Source organism: Xenia sp. Carnegie-2017, unplaced genomic scaffold (assembly GCF_021976095.1).
Source record: "Xenia sp. Carnegie-2017 unplaced genomic scaffold, XeniaSp_v1 HiC_scaffold_22, whole genome shotgun sequence".
Taxonomy (NCBI): Eukaryota; Metazoa; Cnidaria; class Anthozoa; order Malacalcyonacea; family Xeniidae; genus Xenia; species Xenia sp. Carnegie-2017.
Genome location: NW_025813485.1, coordinates 16,117,597 through 16,124,425, shown reverse-complemented (window position 1 = coordinate 16,124,425; position 6,829 = coordinate 16,117,597).

The window sequence follows — 6,829 nt, the reverse complement described above, 5'->3', positions numbered from 1 at the left end:
ATGTTACTAAAAAGGCTTCAAAAAGAATAGGAATTTGAGTCGATCTAAGGATCTTCTTGATCAAAATTCGCTTAAAACTATTTATCGTGCTTTTATTTCACCTTATTGTTGTGTTGTTTTACTCTGATCATTGTGATCTGCTATTTGGAATAATTGTTTATCAAATATCATTGTCTAAACAGTTATAGATACACGGTTATGACGTCATTTGCGATAAGAACTAACAAAGTGGCCACGAGGCGCCGAGGCGAGTAAACATTTTTTCTTATCACAAAGGACGTCCTACCCGTGTGTCTCACTGAACAGACAACGGTTAAATCTAATCTATTTGTTTTGTATAAAAAAATCGAAAAAAATTCCCATTTTTAATTAGCAAGTAAGTTGGTTTTGTTTTCCCCAACCATTGGAAAATGAAAAAAGTCAAGATTTTGCAGTTATAATACGTTCATGACCTATAGGACTGAAGAAATACTATTGGCTACCTTAAGTCACGTGCTAGAATGTGATTGGCCAGCAGAATTAACTAGCAATTGCTGATCAAATTTGTTGAAATGTGTTATTGAAGACCCGCGAAAATGACGAAGCTAAAAGCAATTGGAACACACAAGGTTAAAATATGACTCATGTTTTTCAAGCTTTCGAACTTCAAGGAGATTTGACCAAAGCTTGCACAAACGCTAAGCATCCAAATCGGATTATTTTGCGTTTTTAAAACCTCACCAATTATTCATATTTGTGCTCCTCTTCGTGTTTCTTTTGTGATTGATTTTATTAAATGCCATCAAGCTGATTGCTTTGATAGTATACGATCACGTACCGTACTAAATGAACTATACGTCGAGAATTACACGTTGAATCAGCTGACTGGGTGTTATGATAAATCAACCAAGATACCATCGTTTCTTCAAACAAAATTGTAAGTGTGGCATGACAAGAATTGGAAATACGTAAGATAGTCTCACTAAAGTTTCACTAAACTGACTAAAGTGTCTTCGTTTAATACAAAAATGAACGTTATGCACATTTACAATCAATCACTACACTTGTGTGATGCGTCTTCCTTACAGACAAATGATAAATGGTTTGTTTATATGTACCCGTTATTGATTGCTTCATCAGTGTTCATTCTCAGTATTCAGTAACAAACTGGCTGGTAATGACAACTACTACGAAAAATGTGGATATTTTCAAAGGCGAAATAAGTTTGTTGAAGAGATAGAGAAAATTAAACGTTGGGGAAATTCGTTAAAGCCAAACGTTATCTACAAACAGGATTGGAAGCTTGACTGGACGTCAAATATACGGCTAGGTATCGACAATAATGTGGAAGCTTTTTCTACTGTATTCATTCATTATAAAAAGACACAAATAAAGACTCTAACCGGTCTTCCTACAGATCAATATTACTCTCGTATGGATGGCTAAATTCCTGTTCAAGAAGCGACAAAATCTGCGTTTAGTTGATTTATCTATAATAGACTAAAACCACAATTATTGGGTTATAGAGTTTTGGATATATTTGACAATGGTTGACCTTTTGATTCATTTTACATTAACGCCGTGTTATATTAAACACAAACAAAAAGCGCAAACGTTTATGACAAACTGTGTTTAAACACTAAGTTATTTATATTTACGCAGATGGAACGACCACTAACTTTTATTGACATAGTTCATTGTTTGTGAATCGATTAATATTTCATTCATTTGAGAGAACGTTATAATGTCATTATAACGTTCTACGATGGGTATAATTCTTCTTGAAAGTTAGGATATTTAGCGACATATGTGGTTTTATTCACAATAATTTCACTGCAAAACTTTAGAAATCAGCTACTTATGTCGAATGACTTGAAAGTAATTCTACGTCAAAATTTTATTCATCAGTCATCTGGCCCATCACCATTTTCCTTCATTATTCTTGCCCATTATGTATGTAATATAATATTTGGTTTTGTTAAACAAGTGTAGCATTCTAGGAAAACGTTGGAAGGTCAACTTTTATTTAAGATGACGTTTTTCTATTCTTGTTTTTTAAGCCTCCAATGTATACATGGAATAATCTAATTATACGATTATACTATAAACATTATAGTAACTAAATGAAAACTTTTTTAAATCTTTGAATCATTTTAAGCAATTTTCACGCGCATTATAAATATGACTAAAAAGGTCATCTATTCCTGAATGCTTCAGTAGATAAATAATAATATTCACTGAACTTGTTAAATTATTTATTGATTGGTTGACCTTCTTATATTAGAGAATAAAATGACAAAATACTTCTCCTTCGTGTCTGTCTGTGTGTCTATACCATTTATCTATATTTATTTCGACTTGTTATATATCTTTTTCTAACTTTAAATCAATCTTAATGTCTATCTTTTTGTCCATTTTGTGTCTACCTTTATTTATATATATCTTTTGCCTACTTTTTGGTTTTATTTTTGTGTACATAATTTTCAATAGTTCGCCTTTATGTTTACCTTTTGTCTACATCTGTCATCTGGCCCAAGTTTTCCAATTTTGCCTTATGTATGTAATACCTATATGGTTTGTTATAACTACAAATAGAACTAATTGGCCTTTTCATTTTGATTTGATTGTAAAGTAACAAAATTATCACGTCTACCTGATTGTTGAAGTGCATGTACGTCGTAGCCGCCATTTTGGATGATTTTTATGACTAACCATTGATTTTCAACAGTGATTTAGAACTGTAAAAATTTGTCGTCAAACAGGACGAAAGTCTATTGTTCTCTCACTCCCTGGGGAATGGTTGCACACCACCTATATGAATATGTTTTCAAATTAGGTTAACGACACAATATCTCTCACTCTTTAGATTTATCATTTTTGTAATGCATTGTTTTTCTTTGTACTTAGAACCAATCATATACTTTTATCATGTAGGTGGATAGGGATGAAATATTTTTGATTAACTAGTCTGCATGCAGTTTGTAGATTGATATTTGTCGAGTGAGAATGTCTAGCTGTAGAAATCGAGATTTTTGACGTGTTGATGAAAAGTTTGGGAAAGTCCTTGATAGTGACGTTAGAGCAAGTGATACATGCTCAGTGTATTTTAAAGAGATTGGGTGAAGGTGGAATTATTCCATGGTTGTCCATGTGGCTGAAGAGAAGTTCTGTTTCAATCCCAAAAGAAGGTGGATAGTGATAATTGATCAATCGTTTGAAAGATCTTGGTATTGGAACTGGGATTTGAGATGGTAATATATCTAAATTACGATTATGAAAATGTCGTTGTAAGGTTTACGTTGTATAAATGAAAGAATTCAAATAGTTTTAATAAAAGTAGGTATTTATAAAGTAATTGAGATTGTAAAGCCCAATTGTCTACAGTTATATAAATTGCAGTCGTTATAAAAATAAGCATTAGCGAGAAAACTTTAGTTTCTTATTCTCGTGAGACTTAAAAAGACAAAGAAACGGAATTTTATTTTTATTCATTGCATCGGTTTGAGCTTAGTCTTGCTTATGTTTTTGCTTACGTCAAACTTTCTTTAATTTTTGAAATTAAATATTTTACTGTGGTATTTCCATTTAAGAGTATTTGCAAGACGGTTCAAACAAAGGACAACACACCTATTCAAATACAGCCATCAGATAAAAATACAGTTTCAAACCAAATACTAAAAATTGATCACAATAACGAACGGTTGAGAATCGCAGAAGATAAAGAGGAAAGATGACAGCACAGTTAATGATATCAAAACAACTCTTTTCATAAAACAAATAAACAAAACAAAAACTATGACGTTTAACATACATTCTAAAATATTTGATCAAAATGCCATATTGAAGTACGAAGAAATATCTGTGTATGAAATACAGACGATATCACCATTCTTTATTTCTAGACTACAAAGTCTTTATCAAGATGTTTCAAATGGAAGAAATAGATTATCTTTCGACACAAAACATCCTTCCTCACCCTCGATGTCAATTCTTCCTGGACTGAACAGCAGAGAATTATACATCTATGAAATAATGCTTCCATTTTATAATTCAAAGTCCATTTGTATATCCAGCTACCGACGTTAACAATAGTTGAAAGATTTGGGAATAAAGGGATGTTTTGCCACGATGTGTTGCCAGCATGTTAACTGTCTAGCTCTTCTATACCATTAAATAATGTTATAGAATTTAACAAAAATCAGTTAACATGTTTGTTGACATGTTAAAATGGAGGTGCTTCTTGTGAACGTTCAAATGTTGGCATCTTAAACGTAACATTGAAATAAAATTTAATTTATAATAGATTTATTAAAGTTACAAAAAGAAATTGCAATGCGCTGGCAGAGTATTGCAAAATCTCAAAATTGTATTCAGACTATTTGAACTTGAAGTGATCAGTCAAAAAGCTGTCGAGTCTAAATATTTAGTCGCTTTTTACTTATGACTGGCATTGTTATAACATTGAGGGATGTTATAGCAATGTGTTCATGGTAGTTGAAACAGAGTGAACACGAATATTTTCTGATAAAGTTATTTGAAATATCAGACAGCAATTTCATGTTGACATCAAGTTAAGCCTTCGCTGTAAATATTTGCAGTTTACAGCTGTTTTTTGCCAATCATTGTAATACGAGTTCCAACAAAAATTTTAACAGATCTTCTGCAAACACTGGTTTTACGAAATACATGAACTTCAACAGTTTATCATGATTGTATTTTATCATTATTCGATTACAGTTTTTCTCACATGGCAACAGTTGGAGATTAAAACTGCGGTATGTGTTTGTTTGTTTTTGGTTTGTTTGTTTGTTTTGTCAAACCACTAACGTGATGTTTAGTATCTTTCAGATGCAGAGAACAAGAAGATGCAAGAAGTGGAAGTCAGGGCTGTAAGTGTCTCCATCATTCATTAAATTTAAAAATTTTGTTGCTTGTGTCTATTTTAGAACAGCGTACACGTTGCCTTATCATGGTCATTTAACGTTTCTTACGGTAAGTGTAACCGATTATTTTTACTCGTATTTAGACTAAGTACTATCAATTAAAGAAAAGCTTTTTAGAAAGACATTTGACTTCAATTCTTCTATCGGTGTTTGCAGATGATTAGTTGAAGGTTCTGGTTGTGCCAAAAGTAGAAATATCTAGAGCAAAATTATGTCTAAACACACTAACACAAAAAACATGCACATAAATGATTATTTGCAATATTCTAACTAAATTAGAGAGTTCCCTCGCTCCCTAATTTAGAAGGAAGTATTGCAAAATGTCGATGTATTCCAAAATAGACTTCTGCCACCTATTTTGAAATACTGTTGCATAAAATTTCACACAGCGTACACTTGATAATCTTTAGCAATTTTGTAATTAAAATGAGATCCATCACATTTTATATAAAGTGTACTTAAGTTGATTTAAGAGTGCATTGAAATGAGAACCAATTTATTCTTGGAGGTTGGGTGGTTGTGAAGGATATAAAATTTTATGGAAACTGTTGTTTAATTGATACTGTACCAATTTTTGTTAATTATAGTCAGTTATTTTTGCTATGATTCACGTCGTCACTTAGTGTACTATATAAACATTTCCTAACGCTTATAGTTTTGTAGGGCAAAACTTAGTATAAGTATAATCTACAATAAAGTAAATGGTTTGAACCCGGGAGTATCGTTACATGTTTGTAAATGATGATCGTCCAGGTTAATAAAGTCCTGAGAAGGACTGTTTTTGTTGTTGTTGACTGACGTTTCGACAACAACAAAAACAGTCCTTCTCAGGACTTTTTAACCTGGACCATCATCATTTACAAACATGTATAATCTAAAATAATGGCAAGGCTTCTCACTTGTACGCATTTCGTACCTATTATCAATTACGTTTTTGTCTACCTTTGTGTCTACTTTTTGTCTACCTTATTGTTTACCTTTTTGTCTATCTTTATATATTTCTTCAAATGGTTTAAGTCTGGGTTTGTTATTCATATTAATTTAATTTATTTAAAGATCATTCAGATTGTTGTTATATTTAAGAGAATTAATTAAAATCGTCTGCCGTTTTGCTTTCCCATACGGAAACAAACTTATATTGCTGCCCTTCCAATAGAATTTTAAGTACTTCTTGTACGCTTGATGGATTGGCAAAGAATAGTATGCATCTTTTAAGTTAATTGATGTGCCATGTTGCAGTTCAGTTTCATAGAGCTAGCTGCTCTCCAAATGCTATTCATTTTAAAATAGTGTAAGTAAAATATTGAGTTAACGATTCTAAGTTCTCGGTTCGGGATCTGATAGACATAAAACGTGTTTATTGACAAGTTTTAGATCTCGTTGTCAATATATGTCTCCTGCCAAAGAAAACTCAGGACAGAGATAGCTAAACTGAAAGGAATTTTATCAAACTCGGTCTTTTGCCCGGAGACAGTCTTAAGGATCTCAACATCAGATCTCCAGATTTCTGAATTGACCAGGGCGAAAGTATTTTGTTTGTTTTTCTTTAGGCTGCTCGTCAATCAGTTCGTTTAATTAAGTTTTATTGATGATGGTAGCCAATTTTGGATTGATTTTTATGACATTCTCCGTCTGTTTCTTCCAAGTTTTGGTATATCTCAGCCAACAAAAAGATCGTTGTTGAGTTCTTTGGAGCGTCCCCCCCCTGTTTTGAGTAGTGATTCACTATCTCAGGCGTCCCCTGATTCAGAGATGGGAGTGATTCATTTATTGCACACTAATCTGCTGAGTAACCGCTTTATTTATTCTGGTAAGCACTGAAGTGATCTGCTTACTGTTTTGCGCTGAATAACTTGTGTGTTCTTCATCTTATGAAACTCAAAGTACATTTTTTGTCCATAAACCAA